Below are 17521 nucleotides of genomic sequence, written 5' to 3'. Positions count from 1 at the left end.
GTTAACTTTAAAGGACTTCTCATCTAAACTTATTCTTTGTCCATTCCCCTAATTGTGTTGTGAACTTTTTGATGTTTGCTCTTGTGTGATAGGGATTCCATCTTGAGATAGTAAGGAGGACCATTGTCATGAGTGACCAAGTTAAGAGAGACAAGCCAAATGGAGATCCTAGGAGCTTGAATCTATAATTGTTTGATTTCTTGTGTGCTTGCTAAGTCCAAAGGAAAGGAGCATCTTGAATCATCTCTATGATTTCAAGAAAAGGAACTCCAAGGGTTTTATCTTCTCTCTTATCTTTGTATGCTTTAGGACTAGCCCTTCTCTTCTTCTCCTCACTCTAACCAAAGCCAAAAATCTTTTATTTCAAACTTTGACATTGTTTCAAATTAGAAACCTAGGCCTTATGCCTTTGATTTTTCAAACTCTTTTCATCAATACTCATTGTGAATAAATCTTAATCCAACTTTGACTTCATTTTGTAATAAGTCTAACTTGTAAATATAACTCACTCCAAGTTATTTTTGTGGTTCCAATGGCCACCTTATTAAAAGCTTTTCTTAAACATTAGTCATAGGTTTGAGTTATCATAGTGGTTGATGTAAACCTCACCTCATCCTTAGTGATTGGATTATAAGTCTTCCATACTTATTATAGGGTTAACCCCTCAATAGTATGTTGAAGCTCTCCTCACATGGTGGATTGTTGGTTTAGGTTGAGTTTTCTCCCTTTGATAACAAAAGACCTTAAGGCTTTTGATCAAATCAATTCACCAATCTTTTTTTGAGATTTTTACCCCGAACTACGAGGTTTTGATCCTACCTTTGTGATGGTACGTAGGCAATGGGTTCATCCATTCAAACAAAAAAATTTGTAAATATAATCTATTCTCTTCTCATCCCCCCAATCTTTTGCACATATTTTCACAAATACCAACCTACAACACATGTTTACAAAAAGGGTTCCCTTAGAGTACTAAGGGTGTTTTGGGTGCGTAAAACCTTCCCATTTCATAACCAACCCCCTTACCCAGATCTTTGACATTTTTATTAGTTTTTGATTTGATAAAACTTCTTACTTGGCTTTTGTTCGCTTTTTAGCCTTTCCTTTGGATAAATAAAAGTGCGGTGGCGACTCGAATTGTATGTTAACTTTTGGTTTAGTTAATAAACCTAAAGGTAACAAAAACCTCGCTATAGAAAAGTGGCGACTCTGCTAGGGATAAAATTTTCTCTAGTGGGTTTAGCCTACTTTTTGCTTATGTGTGTTGTATGTTTTCTATTTATTGGTGACATATTTTTGTGCAAATTTGGGATGACTGTATTGTTTGTAATGTATGAATTGCTTGATATATTAATTGCTTATATGCTTGGTGGTTTCTTGTGAGATGAGTTCTATACCCGAACTCGAGTGCACTTATGATAGGAGAATGGCATAGTCTTGTTGACTTGCGTGGAGTTATTCCCTAGCAAGTTGACTTGCAAGCCCATTCACTTGGTGGAGGTCTTGTTGGGATCAATAATGTCACACGAGTAGTCGTGGTTAGGCATTACTCTTTCCAATATAAACCTTAGAAGCCAAGGACCTTAGATACCTAGCCCATCTTGGCCTATTCTAGGACGTAGTGCGAAGATCGCTCAAGTGTAAGATTTGATACGATTGTTACACGATACTACACTCATAAGAGTCTCTCTTGAGAATATTTTTGGAATACGAGTAGTCATTTTATCCGATAATATCCGAAAGATGAGATGATGACTACGGGAACCTTTTTAGAACATGATTGTCAGGTTTAACCATAGTACACTCCTGTTGGGTGGTTCTTAACCGAGACTCCATGCTCGTGACTTACAACAAACCCTTGATTCGCGGTTGATCCGTTCTCGTACATTCTCAATATCAATGGAACTTGGGTGTTGATAAGGTGCAAACCATAATCCACCAAAATGGATGATTGATATTGACAATGACATGAGCCACCCCGTGACCTTTGTGTGGTGTGACTTGCTTGATCCTTGAGTGTGATTGTTGCATCCATGCATTCATGCATTCATATGCATCCATATCATCAACAATAAAGAGTTTTCAAGGAACTTAAGAGGTCTATTTGCAAATTTTTAGACATGGATAAGCAAAGAAGGAATACGAAGAAGTACAGTTTCAGACAACCCGACTTGAAAGAGTTAAGGAGTTTGACATATTATGTATTAGAGACCTTGGAGTTTAAAGCTCGCCATGGGAAGCTCCTATCTATTCTTTCTACCAAGGTGGATGAAGGTCTGATGAATGTGTTGGTGCAGTTCTACGATCCTTTGTATCAGTGCTTCACTTTTCTGGATTTCCAGCTTTTGCCTACACTTGAGAAGTATGCCTATCATGTGGGTATACCTATTCTTGACCAGTTTCCGTTCAGTGGTTTGGAGAAGATTCTGTCTTCTCAAGAGATTGCTGATATGCTTCATATGGATGTATCTGACAATGTTGCTAATATGACTACCAAGGGTGGAATTCAAGGTCTCCCATCTGATTTTCTTATTGCCAAAGCTACTTTGTTTGGGAAGTGTAAGACCCTAATTTTGACCCTAAGATCCCTCATGGTATCATATCATTGCTCTTTGCATCTTGCCTCAAGGATCATAGCATCTTGGCTCCTTAACCCTGGGGTTGGGACTTGTGTGGGTTGGTTTGAGACCACCAACCATGCTTGAATTGTACATTATTGCTTTTCTTATTTTGTTTACTAACCAAAAGCACAAAAATATGTCACTAACATCTTTTGTTTTGAAGCCTAAGCAGTCATGTGATCCAAGGCTCCTAGGAGGCCCCTATGCCCATTGAAGTGGCCAGATGAAGATGAAAGCAAGCATGACAATGGTTCACAAAGCTCTAAATAATCATACATGCCTCCCAAGTATCTCAATTTGTCAATTTGATCAAGATAAACCAAAGGGCTTGAGGAGTGTTTCCCAAGGAAACCCTAATTCAACTGTGCATTGACTATGCCTTGCTCATAAAGCAAACTCAACCTATGATCAAATAAAATCAAGTTAAGTTCTTTCATTCATCATTTTATGAATATATGAGCCCATGTGAGTGTCCTCAATCATTTATTCATCAGGATTTGAAGTTTGGCTTTGAGAAGTTGATCAGTCAAATCATCTAACTATTTGGAAATCCACTGAGACCTAACTTTTGATGTGTTTGTCAAATGAAGATGACCCCAAGAGAAAAACGGTTCTTAAGAACCATATGAACAACTTTCATGTTCATAAAAATTTCATTTCAAACTTGGAAAGTCATCATTCATTGCAAAACATTATAGGTCATTTTGACTGAAACCCTAATTTTGGGTCAACTTCCCAAGGACCTAACTCCTTCATTTTTTATGATTTTGAGGTGAGACCAAGTGAATTGGAAAGTTTGAGATGTCTACTTCAAATGTTATGTTAGACAAAATTTCATAAGCCTAAAAATAACACGGGTGATAATACAAAACATTATAGGTCACTTTGGACCAAAGCCATTGAAATGTGAAAAAGTCCAACTTCAAGTGCCCATAACTTTCTCATCAAAAATCCAAATGATGAAAAATTTAAGTCCAAATTGATTGTCTTCAAAATATCTACAACGTTGATTTTGGAGGTTTTGTCATTTGAGGCTTGCATCATTGAAACAGAAGGGCTTGAAGTTGATCCATTTTGGCAAAATTTTCCATATACATGTTTTGTACCTTGAACTTCATGGCCAGTTTTCAATATTTTCCCAACTCCAAATGGATTTTTTTTCAACATAACATTTATTCCTTATGTCAAGACCTTTCCAACCATTACCCACATGCCTATGTTTTAATTTTGCAAATGGCATTGTCGAAGAGGTGAAGTTTTGGTTTCAATTATGCATAACATGTTAAAATTCCATGCACAAGCTTTTGCATTGCCATTTGCACGTCCAAAACTCATTCATTTGTGTTCAGCATGCAAAACCAATTGAGATTGGGCCTCACATGCGCCTGTATAGGCCCATGCATGAAGGACCCAAGCTCATGCACACACGAATTTTTCATTGCATTGCATCAGCCTTGACTATAAACAGGATGCTTTGCTCACTTCAAGTCTCAACCTAAAGGCGCCTGAAGCTCTGCAGAACTGAATCCCCAATCCTACATTAAAGGAATTCTGAATTTTTTCTCCACTTTTCAAGCTCAAATTTCAACTTCATTGGTTGATCTTTGACTTATAATTCCTTAGCCTTGCTTCCTTGTTACTTCAAGATCAAGCAGCACTAAAGAATTAGATTGGATCAAGCACTGAAAAGCTGCACTTCAAAGGTTGATTCTCCAACTGTTTTCCTTCGAATCTCCTTGGATATTGAATATTATTTGTATTGGTTGGCATCTCTGAAGTCCTCATGTGAGAGGCAATTGATTTGTGATCTTAATTTTGTGAATTGAACAAGTTCAGATTGAACACCTCATTTTTCTATCTCAGATTTCTTCCTCTATAGGGATCTTGAGTGGAAATTAATGTTACAGGTGTGATGTACATCACCCCAGCTTTCGAATGCTATATAGATCGCGCATTTTAGTGGAGGTTTGAAAACCTGCAACAGGTGGCCGGAATTGGCCTTCTCACTGGAGAAGACGGTGGTTTCCACCACCGTCTCCACGCGTTTGAATCTCAGCCCTTGGATCCATGTTTCAAGATCTAATCCTAGCGCTTCATTGTTATGACTTTTTTAATTCAGCATGTGACGCATTGACTAGTGACTATGGTACGCGCGCGCTTCTAATCCATTGGATGTTGCCACGTCAATTACTGAAGTCATCCAGCGCTCCAGATTTTTTCTCTTTTTTTAATTTCTGTTTTAATTTTCTTTTATTCCATTTTATTTCAAAAATTCATAACTCCTTTATTTGGAATCACAAAAATATGGGACCAATTGCAAATTTTTTCTCTTAAATTCTAGTTTCTAAAAATGATTTTTAATTATTTTTGTGATTCCATTTAATGTTTTTTGTGAATTATTTCCTTTCTGGTCATTTTTAATTCATTTAAAATACTTTTTGACATTCAAAAATGCCAAAAATATTTTCTTAACATCTTTGGATGATGATGGATCTATGAAAAATATTCTCATCAATTTCTTAATTAATTTGAGATTTGTTTGAGATTTTAGTCCAATTATGTTATTTTTCTTCATTTTTAATTGTTTAAAATTAGTTTCTGTTTTCAAAAAATGATGATTTTTTTTGTCAAAACTTGTTTGACCATGTTAGACTTATGATGATCCAATTGGACTTTTCCAAGTTGATTTGAATTGGATTTGAAGTTTGACCTTTATTTGTTTATTTTATTTCATGTATTATTTTAATTCCAAAAAAGTACCAAAAATATTTTTGTTATTTATTGACTTCTAATCTTCATTTCACTTTTGTTTACCATTGATTGATGTTGATTCCATTCATGTTTGATCAATGTGTTTTTCTTATGTCATTTGAATTTCAATTATGTACATTCCATTTCCATCTTCTTCTTCTTCTTCTTCTTTTCTTTTGACCAATGAGTTAATGATTGGTGGTTAGCCTTGACATATGAGAGGCTTAACCTTCTTTGATCCAAATCAAATTCATCTTGATCAAAGATTAAGTGAATTGCTTTGTGTCCAAGATAGGTTGCTTCTTGGTCAAGCAAAAAGCCTAAATCCATACAAGGTCATTCCTCTTTTCTTTTGGCATGGCAAGTTGTAGGAGCTTGGCTTACTAGTCATGGTCTCTAACTTGTGTTTATTTGCCTATAGTTTTATTGACCGGCCTCAGATAGGTGTGACTACTACATTAGTCCACTTACGATTGCTTAACATAGCGCTAAATTGCCTTATGGCATACTAACACTAACTACTAATTACTAACTTTTAATTCAAGCCTTTAATTCTTGCAATTTACTTTAATGCAATTTAATTTCTTGCTCATTAATTCATTTGTATTTGCCCTTTGCTCACGTGAGGTCATGTTTATGCTTATGCAATTTGCCTTTTGCTCACTTGAGCACATTATTGTGTATATACTATTGCCTTGTGCTTGTTTTGTTTTGTTTGTGTGAACCCAATGCAAATGGAGAAAGGACTTAGATTTAGGACGTTACCTATGCTAAATGGAGTTTCAAGAGAAACTAGGCCTCATGCCTTTAGAATGCTATAATATTGAAGAGCAACTAGGCCTCATGCCTTTAGAATGCTTAATCTTGAAAGATGAATTGAAAGGACTCCTAATTCTAAACTCACTCTTGTCCATTCTTTTATTGCATTGTGGAACCTTTTGATTTGTGTGTTCTTGTGATAGAGATCCCAAACTTGAGCTAATTAGAAGGACCATTGTCATGAGCATCCAAGATAAGAGAGACCAATCAAATTGGAAGACCCTAGGAGCTTGCTTGATTATTTGCTTGATTGCTTGAATTAAATTGCTTATTGCTTGCTAAGTCCAAAGAAAAGGAGCAACTTGGATCATCTTTATGATCTCAAGAAGGGAACTCCAAGTGTTTTTTTTTCTCTTCCCTCATCTTTGCATGTTTAGGACCTAGCCCTTCTCTTCTTCTCTCCACTCTAACCCGATCCAAACTTTTTGTGCAAACATTGACATTGTTTTCAAAAAATTAGAACTTAGGCATTATGCCTTTGATTTTTCTGTTGGTGTAAGCCCTAGAGGCCAATACTTTTGGTACTTGTATCGAATTATTTATTAATAATAAAAGGCATTTTCTTTATTATGATTGATTAATAAAGTCCCTAGAATAGATAGTCCGTTTAATGTATTAAGTGTGACTTAATCATGAGAACACATTAAACATAAGGGCACTGTTCTTAAAGTATCCGTAGTCGAGCTTTAATGTGAAGTGGGATAACATTAAAGCATTAAGACTATTATGTTTGTAGACTGATGATCACATCTCATGGATCATGGATAAAGAGTTATCAAGTCTTAAACATAGGTATGAATATTAGGAGTAATATTTATACCGGATTGACCCGCTATGAGAATACTATATAGAAAGTTATGCAAAGTGTCATAAGTTATTCTCATGGTGATAATAGTGTATACCACTCTTCGACCTGAAACCACTATGGATCCTAGATGTAGAGTCGAGTGCTTTATTGCTGATCCAACATTGTCCGTAACTGGATAACCATAAAGACAGTTGATGGGTACTCCACGAAGCATGCTGAGGGACATGAGTGTCCTAGATGGAATTTACCAATCCTGCGTAACAGGATAAATGTCTATGGGCCCAATATTGAACTGGACAAGGGTGACACGGTCTATACCTTGTGTTCAATATAGACATAAGGGTAAAGGGGTAATTATACACATAATTATTATCACTGGAGGTTTTGTCAGATCACATGACATTTTCGTGACTTGGGTAGCAGTGATGTGTTGCTAGATACCGCTCACTGTTTATTATGTTAAATGCGTGATTTAATATAATTGCCAACGCCGCGAAAACCTATAGGGTCACACACAAAGGACGGATTGATGAGAGATAGAATAATTAAGGAACATCGTAAGGTACGGTGTACTTAACTAGAATACGAAATATGGTAAGGTACCAAATACTTAAGTGATTTTGGCATTTTATGAGATATGGGCCAAAATGCACTTAAGTGGGCTTTTTGGCTTGAAGCCCACACAAGTGGTTCTATAAATAGAACCCCTTGGGTAGAAGCATTGTGACTCCACAGTAACTCACTGAGACAGAAAACACAACTGAAGAGTTGGAATTTCGTATCTCTCTCTCACTCAAAGCCTTCATTCATAACAGCTAGCACTGCGATTGAAGGAATCCGTTCGTGTGGACTGAGTAGAGACGTTGTCATCGTTCAACGTTCGTGATCGCCCCGTGGATCTGTATCAAAGGTTTTGATCATTATCAGAGATCTGCACCAAAGGTTTGAATCGCCACAAGAGGTAACGATTCTATCACTGATCATGCCCATTCGTAAGGATCACTAAATGGAGAAAATTTTAAATTCCGCTGCGCCTTGGATGGCAATTCTCCTTCATTTTCAAACTCTTTTCATAATACTTATTTTGAATTGAACTTTAAGTCAACTTTGACCTTATTTTGTGAATACTTTTCATTTGTAAATACAACTCACTCAAATTTTTTTTATGGTTCCAATGACCATTTGCGTTAAAGCTTTTCATAAACATTAGCTATTAGGTTTGAGTTATCATAGAGGTTGATATAATACTCACCCGTATCCTCAGTGATTGGACTATAAGCCTTCCATACTTATTATAGGGTGGATCCCTCACTAGTATGTTGAAGCTCTCATCACATGGTGGATTTGTGGTTTTAGGTTGAGTTTTCTCCCTTTGATAACAAAAGACCTTAAGGCTTTTGACCAATCAATTCACCAACTTCTTTTGAGATTTTTACCCCGAACTACGAGGTTTTGATCCTACCTTTTTAAGATGGTACGTAGGCAATGGGTTTATCCATTCAAAAAACAAAATTGTAAATAATTTGTATATTCTTTTCTCATCTCCCCAATCATGTTTGCACAAATATTTTCACAAATACCAACCTACCATACAACATTTGTAAAAAGGGCTCCCTTAGAGTAATAAGGATGTTTTGGGTGCTTAAAACCTTCCCATTGCATAACCAACCCCCTTACCCAAATCTCTGACATTTTTATTAGTTTTTGATTTGATAAAACTTCTCGATTTTTGTTCGCTTTCTAACCTTTCCTTTGGATAAATAGAAGTGCGGTGGAGACTCGAATTATATGGTTTACTTTTGATTTAGTCGATAAATATAAAGGTAATGAATACCCCGCTACAGAAAAGTGGCGACTCTGCTGGGGATGGAATTGCCTAGTGGGTTTTGCCTACTTTTTACCTTTGTTGTATTGTATGCTTATATTATTTGTGACATATTTTTGTGCAAATTTGGGATGACTGTATTGTTTGTAATGTATGAATTGCTTGATTTATCAATTGTTTGTGTGCTTGGTGGTATCTTGTGAGATGAGTTCTATACCCGAACTCGAGTGCACTTTTGATAGGAGAATGGCATAGTCTTGTTGACTTGTGTGGAGTTATTCCTTAGTAAGTTGACTTGCAAGCCCATTCGCTTGGTGGAGGTTATGTTGGGATCAATAATGTCACACGAGTAGTCGTGGTTAGGCATTACTCTTTCCAATATATGCCTTAGAAGCCAAGGACCTTAGATTACCTAGCCCATCTTGGCCTATTTTAGGACGTAGTGCGAAGGTCGTTCAAGTGTAAGATTTGATACGATTGTTACACGATACTATACTTATAAGAGTCTCTCTTGAGAATATTTTTGGAATACGAGTAGTCGTTTATCCGATAATATCCGAAAGATGGGATGATGACTATGGGAACCTCTTGTAGAACATGATTGCCAGGTTTAACCATAGTACACTCCCTTTGGGTGGTTCTTAAACGAGACTCCATGCTCGTGACTTGCAACAAACCCTTGATTCGCGGTTGATCCGTTCTCGTATATCCTTAATATCAATGGAACTTGGATGTTGATAAGGTGTAAACCCTAATCCACCAAAATGGATGATTGATATTAAGGATGACTTGATCCATCCCGTGACCTTTGTGTGGTGTGATTTGCTTGATCCTTGAGTGTGATTGTTGCATCCATGCATTCATGCATTCATACACATCCATATCATCAACAATGAGAAAATTTTCAAGGAACTTAAGAGGTCTATTTGCAAATTTTCAGACATGGATAAGCAAAGAAGTGTAAGAACAAAAATTGTTCTACAACAGATTCCTTGATTTTGATGATAACAAAGGATGAAACCAAAATTGGCACCCTAACGAAAAGTTTCTAAGTGTGCAGGGTTCTAAAGATAGAAGAAATAAATCTGATGATGTCATCAGATGCACAACAAGATCAGATACAAATTATCAAGTATCAGAAGCATCTAAAGTGGAATCTCGTTTCAAGAAGCTCTGACTCTGGACAAAACTGCAAAGTATCAGAAGCATCTGAACATGAAGTAAAGTCTAGAAGCTCTGACTCTGAACAAATGCCTTCTGTAAACTCTGAAATTTATCAGCGCTATCTGAACTCTCAAGAAATAACATCAGAAGCCAGATCCCAAGATTCTCCAGATACATGAAGACTCTAATCAGATTTGTTAATCATGATGAAGTAACGTTTAAGCCAAGTTAAAATTCTGCAAATGGATTTCCTCAATTAGAAAGAGACGTTAATCTCCTCTTCCAAGAGAGAAGATACTACTTGTGGTAAGTAGTCACTTCTAAAAGAAAAAGTCTCCTGCAGAAGCTATTTATGGAATGGCGTAATTACATCTCATTATCCAGCAGATTCAACTCTACTTCAACTCTATTTCAACACTACTTCAACTCCTATATAAATAGAGAAGAAATCAACTTTCAGTAAGCAAGAAATCAACTAGCCAAAACTATACTGAATTATTTCACGCTCAAGAAAATCATCTTTGCTCTCAAAGAATTTCACTAAGCTTTTGCTTATTAAGTGAAAAAATCTGTTCTTAAGTTTATAATACTTGCTTTACTAGAAGCACTCTAGATTACATATCTTGTATCTTTTGTTTGTTTGATTTCCTCAAGTGACTCTTTGTAGTCTGTAGACTTGAGAGGACTAAGAGATTTTCTTCTCTCTTAGGGGTTGTTTGTAATCTTTCAAGATTAGTGGATTAAGTCCTTGTTGAAGGCGAAATCACCTTGGCCGGGTGGACTGGAGTAGCTTTGTGTTATAAGCGAACCAGTATAAAATCATTGTGTGATTTTTCATTTTGGAAAAGCGCTTATTTTTCAAACAATTCAAACCCCCCCTTTCTTGTTTTTCTCACCTTCAATTGGTATCAGAGCTCCGGCTCTGTTATTGATTTTCTAATCAAACACTTAACCGTGTAGAGAGATCCAGTACGAGAAAAAAAAAAAACAATGGCCCACTCAAATGAGAAAGATTCTTACAATGCCAAGCCTCCTGTTTTTGATGGAGAAAAGTTTGATTACTGGAAAGATAGAATCGAAAGTTTCTTTCTGGGTTATGATGCTGACCTCTGGGACATTGTCACAGATGGATACAAACCTCCAATCTTAAATGGAGCTGAAGTTCCCAGAAGCAAAATGTCAGAAGATCAGAAACGTGTTTTCAAAAATCACCACAAGGCCAGAACAATACTTCTAAATGCTATATCATACAATGAATATGAAAAGATCACCAACAGAGAGACTGCCAAAGATATTCTTGACTCTCTGAAGATGACCCATGAAGGAAACTCCCAAGTCAAGGAGACGAAGGCTCTGGCGCTTATCCAGAAGTATGAAGCCTTCAAGATGGAAGATGATGAAGCTATAGAAGCTATGTTCTCCAGATTTCAAACTCTTATTGCAGGTCTTAAAGTGCTAGACAAAGGATACACAACTGCAGATCATGTTAAGAAGATAGTCAGAAGTCTGCCAAAGAAATGGAGACCAATGGTTACTGCTCTGAAGTTATCAAAGGATCTGAACAATATCAGCCTTGAAGAACTTGTTAGTTCTCTCAGAAGCCATGAGATAGAACTAGAGGAGGATGAACCTCAGAAAAGGAACAAGTCAGTGGCGCTGAAGTCCAGACCTGAAAGACGGAAGTCAGACAGAACCAAAGCTCTCCAGGCAGAAACTGCAGATACTGACGACTCTGAACCTGAAGACTCTGATGATGAAGAAGAACTGTCCTTACTAACCAGAAGAGTTAAGCAACTCTGGAAAAGAAGGAACAACAACAACTTCAGAAGATCAAGACCCAGAGGGGATCGATCAGAGTCAACTTCAAAAGGTAAACCTAATAAAGATATTACCTGTTTTGAATGTAAAGAAACAGGTCATTACAGAAATGAATGCCCCAAGCTGAAGAAAGACAACCCTAGAAAAGAAAGCTTCAAGAAGAATACTTTCAGAACAAAGAAAGGATTAATGGCCACCTGGGACGATAGTGAATCAGGATCATCAGAATCTGACTCTGATGAACAAGCCAACGTAGCACTTATGGCTACCACATCCAGCAGCTCAGATGAAGAATCTGAAGAGGTATTTTCTGAACTTTCTAGATCTGACTTAGAATCATGTTTATCAGAAACTCTTACCTCTCTTCAGAAATTAAAACAAAAAGTTAAAAGCATTAAAGGCCTTCTTAAAGCAAAATCTGAAGAATGTAGTAAACTTGAGACAACAATTCTAGCACAAGAAGATACTATCAGATCTTTAACATTAGAAAGAGCTAAAACAAAAAGCTTAGAATTAGAAGAAGCGTTGTCTCAAGCACCACAAACTTCAAATGAAATTATTTATAAATATGAAGAAGCCTTTCAAAAATTTCTGAAGAATGGAATAGATAGGAGTATTATGGCATCCATGATTTATGGAGTAAGTCAGAATAATAAAAGGGGAATTGGGTATGATTCTGAGGAACATAAAACCTCTACCAGTAACCAAATTAAATCGCCTTTTTCATATCATTACACACACACACAAGAACACAAATTTAAAAATGCTAGAAGACCCAAAGTTGTAAGAAACTCTGGGAAAACTAATCTGAAAGGACCCAAGAGATTCTGGGTACCGAAAGATAAGATCATCTATGTTGCAGATATCCTATGCAGCAAAGTTCAGACACCAATCATGGTACCTGGACTCTGGATGCTCGCGACATATGACGGGAAGAAAGTCTATGTTCCAAAGCCTGGAACTTAAAGACGCTGGATTTGTAGGCTTCGGAGGAGATCAGAAAGGAAGGATCAGAGGCTCCGGAACTGTTGGTAATGGTACTCTTCCCTCTATATCTGATGTTCTTTATGTAGAAGGATTAATGCATAACTTGTTATCCATAAGTCAATTAAGTGATAACGGTTATGATGTAATCTTTAATCAAAAAACGTGTAAAGCCATTAGTCAGAACGATGGCTCTGTCCTTTTCACAGGCAAGAGGAAAAACAACATTTATAAAATAAATCTTTCTGATTTAAAAGATCAAAATGTTAAATGTTTAATGTCAGTTCACGAAGAGCAATGGGTATGGCATAGACGCTTAGGCCACATTAGCATGAGAAAACTTTCTCAGCTAACTAAACTTGAGTTAGTCAGAGGCCTGCCTAAACTGAAGTTTTCTTCAGATGCTCTGTGTGAAGCTTGCCAGAAAGGAAAGTTTTCAAAAACATCTTTTAAAAGGAAAATTGTTGTTTCTACCTCTAAGCCTCTGGAGCTTCTTCACATTGACTTATTTGGTCCTGTGAAAACAGCATCAGTCAATGGAAAGAAGTATGGACTAGTAATCGTTGATGATTACAGCCGCTGGACATGGGTAAAATTCCTAAAGCACAAGAGTGAGTCTCACTCTGTATTCACCAGTTTCTGTTCTAAAGTGCAAAAAGAATTTGACTCTAAAATTGTTAGAGTCAGAAGTGATCATGGTGGAGAATTTGAAAATAAAGATTTTGAAGAATTATTTGATTCTAATGGAATATCCCATGATTTCTCCTGTCCTAGAACTCCACAACAAAATGGAGTTGTAGAGAGGAAGAATAGGACACTCCAAGAAATGGCCAGAACCATGATCAATGAAACAAATGTAGCAAAGCACTTTTGGGCAGAAGCTGTAAATACAACGTGTTACATTCAGAATAGAATCTCTATTAGACCTATTCTGGAAAAGACTCCCTATGAATTGTGTAAGGGAAGAAAACCCAACATCTCATATTTTCATCCTTTTGGATGCATTTGTTTTATATTAAATACTAAAGAACATCTGAACAAGTTTGATTCCAAAGCACAGAAAGGTATTATGTTAGGATACTCAGAACGCTCTAAAGGCTATAGAGTATACAACACAGAAACCAAAATTGTGGAGGAATCAATTCATGTTAGATTTGATGATAAGCTTGACCCTGAAAAGTCAAAGCTAGTTGAAAAGTTTGCAGATTTAGAGATCACTCTGGTAGAATCTGAGAAAACTCCAGAAGCAACTGTCACTCCAGACTCTGAAGAAATTAAATCTCCAGAAATTCCAAGGAAAGTTAAAAGTCGTATTAACGTATCTGAAGATTTGATTTTGGGAAACAAAGATGAACCTGTTAGAACCAGATCTACCTTCAGAACTTCTGAAGATATTCCTCTGGGACTAGTGTCTCTGATTGAGCCTACGTCCTGTGATGAAGCTCTTCAAGATAACGATTGGGTGGCAGCTATGCAAGAAGAGTTAGATCAATTCTCCAAGAATGATGTCTGGGATCTCGTTCCTAAACCCAGAGGCACTCATGTCATTGGAACCAGATGGGTTTTCAGAAACAAGCTGAACGAAAAGGGAGAAGTTGTCAGAAACAAAGCACGACTGGTAGCTCAAGGTTATAGTCAACAAGAAGGTATTGATTATAATGAAACTTTTGCTCCAGTCGCGAGGTTAGAATCTATTCGTCTTCTTGTATCTTTTGCTATTAATCATTCTATCAAATTATACCAAATGGATGTCAAGAGTGCATTTCTCAATGGTTATATTTCAGAAGAAGTGTATGTCAATCAACCTCCAGGTTTTGAAAATTCAAACTTTCCAGAACATGTTTTCAAACTTAAAAAATCTTTATATGGACTAAAACAAGCCCCCAGAGCTTGGTATGAACGTCTAAGCAATTTTCTTCTGGAACAAAATTTTATCAGAGGGAAAGTTGATTCTACACTCTTCTGTAAAAACCATAAAAATAATCTCATGATATGCCAGATTTATGTTGATGACATTATTTTTGGTTCTGCTAATATCTCTGTTTGCCAAGAATTTTCTAAGTTAATGCAGGCAGAATTTGAAATGAGTTTAATGCAAGAACTAAAGTTCTTTCTGGGAATTCAAATTAATCAAACTCCAGAAGTCACATACATTCATCAAAGTAAGTACATTAAAGACGTTCTGAAGAAGTTTGATATGTCTGAATGCAACTCTGCAAAAACTCCTATGCACCCAACTTGCATTCTGGAAAAGGAAGAGGTAAGCAACAAGGTTTGTCAGAAGCTCTATCGAGGTATGATAGGCTCTCTTCTCTATCTGACTGCTACTCGTCCTGATATTCTCTTTAGCGTCTGTCTTTGTGCCAGATTCCAATCAGATCCTAGAGAATCTCATTTAACAGCTGTTAAGAGAATTCTTAAGTATCTGAAAGGAACTCCTAACTTGGGCCTGATATATGAGAAAACATCAGAGTATAGGCTTTCTGGTTATTGTGATGCAGATTATGCAGGAGATAGAATAGAACGAAAAAGCACATCTGGAAATTGCCAGCTTCTGGGAAACAATCTAATCTCCTGGGCTAGCAAAAGACAGTCAACTATCGCTCTATTAACTGCAGAAGCAGAATATATCTCAGCGTCACTGTGCACAACTCAGATGCTCTGGATGAAGCATCAGCTAGAAGATCTTCAGATATTTGAGAGTAACATTCCTATCTTTTGTGATAATACTGCTGCTATTTGTTTAAGTAAGAATCCTATTTTACATTCCAGAGCCAAACACATAGAAATTAAACATCATTTTATTAGAGACTATGTTCAGAAAGGGATAGTAACGCTGAAGTTCATTGATACAGAACATCAATGGGCAGATATCTTTACTAAGCCTCTAGCTGAAGATAGATTTCTTTTTATATTAGAAAATCTGAACATTAAAAACTGCCCTGAGTAAAATTTGGCTCTGAACATGTAAAATGAGACTCTGATAAAAACAAATACACTTCTGCCTCTGACTCTGATACTTCTACATTGTTAAGAAGATATCTGAGTTAGACATCTTCAGAACCAATCTCTTGGTATTCCTGAAGATCAGATACATCAACACGTGGAACTCTGAGCGTCAAACTTTAGAACTTCTAGACAGCTGTCAAGAAATTCAAAAGGCAGACGTTTGAGTTTTTCCTCGAGCAGTGTGCAAACTGTGGGATTAGACATTCATTTATGAGCTGTAATCATTTTTCCCCCCAAGCGTGCCATTTTGAGTTTTGTGTCTAACGCTTTCTGAGGTGTCGTTTTGCATGTGTTTACTTAGAATATATAAACACTTTCTCTCACATTTCACACTTATCACTCTCACTCACTCTAAAACCCTAAACCCTCTCTCGAAGTTTTCTCTGCAACTCTTTCAAATCTTCATCTTCTTCATCTCAATGGATGCTCAACAACAACAACTGTTCAACTACTCACAGCAAATGGAGTCAAGTTCCACCGCTCAAACATCTTCTGTTCCAACTCCAACCGTCACCGGTGTTTCTATAACCCCCGTTTATCAAGAACCTCACATTTTGGACCGTGAACGCCACATTCATCTTGCGACCCCCTTTGAAAGTTTGGATGTACTGTGTGAATCGCTGGTAGATTTTGAAAACTTGAGAAGAAACGGTGTTGATCTTACTGAAGATCTTCGCAAGCAAGGTTGGGAGAACTACTTCAACAGGCTTTATGGTCCCATTTACCCTCTTCTTGTCAAAGAATTCTGGAGACATGCTGATGCAGATGACCAGTTCATTGTTTCTTTTGTTCTGGGAGTGAAGATTGTTATCACTGAAGCTTCAATTGCCTCCCTGCTGAACATGGAGACAACTGGAGGAAAGAGGATTTACAACATTCCTCCTAGGTCAAAACGCATCACTGAGGTTATCAACCCAACTATCTTCAAACCAAACGCTGAGGGAAACCCTTCTAAGAACAAGGAATTGCATCAGAACCTCCGAGTGTGGTTGAAAATAATTCTGGGAACCATTCACCATCGCCCAGCCTCCAACTCCTCTGACTATATAAATGCTGATCAGAAATGCATTTTATATTGCATTCAGAAGGGTATCAAGATCAATCTCCCTGTTCTTCTTTTCAAATATCTGAGGGTTTCTGTCAAAGACACCAGAAATAGTTTGAAGCCAAGATCTTACATTCCTTTGGGGAGATTGCTTTCTGATGTTTTCATCGAGCATGGATTGGTTGACCAGCTGGAGAAGACCAGATGTATGGATGATCTGGCTATAGAAACTGGAAAGCCTCTGAATGCCAAGAACCTCAAGAGCATGGGAATCATCAAAGATATTAGAGTCAAGCCCACTCTGGATGTATCCTGGGAATCTCTAAAAGATCAGAGGAAGATGCCTCATGGCCTTGACAGGTTCTTCAAGAATGAACCCAGAGATGCCATTGCCATCTACCTTCAGCGTCTGCTAGATGAAGGAATTGATGTTTCTGACTTCAGAATTGAAGACTGTCTGGATTCAGAAGAAGATCTTGTCAGATACAAGAGAGGTCTTTCTGAGAGGAAGATAGCTGATGAAGCAAGAAAGGCAAAGAAAGCCAGACTTGGAGAAACCTCTGGAACCAAATCTCCAGCTCCTCTGCAAATCTCCTCTTCTGGTAAGTCTTTTCCTCCCGCTACTTCTGTACCTATAATGGCTTCTTCTACTCCTCTCCCAACACCTCCCATCTTTA

Source organism: Lathyrus oleraceus, chromosome 3 (assembly GCF_024323335.1).
Source record: "Lathyrus oleraceus cultivar Zhongwan6 chromosome 3, CAAS_Psat_ZW6_1.0, whole genome shotgun sequence".
Lineage (NCBI taxonomy): Eukaryota > Viridiplantae > Streptophyta > Magnoliopsida > Fabales > Fabaceae > Lathyrus > Lathyrus oleraceus.
This window is presented reverse-complemented; position numbering follows the sequence as displayed.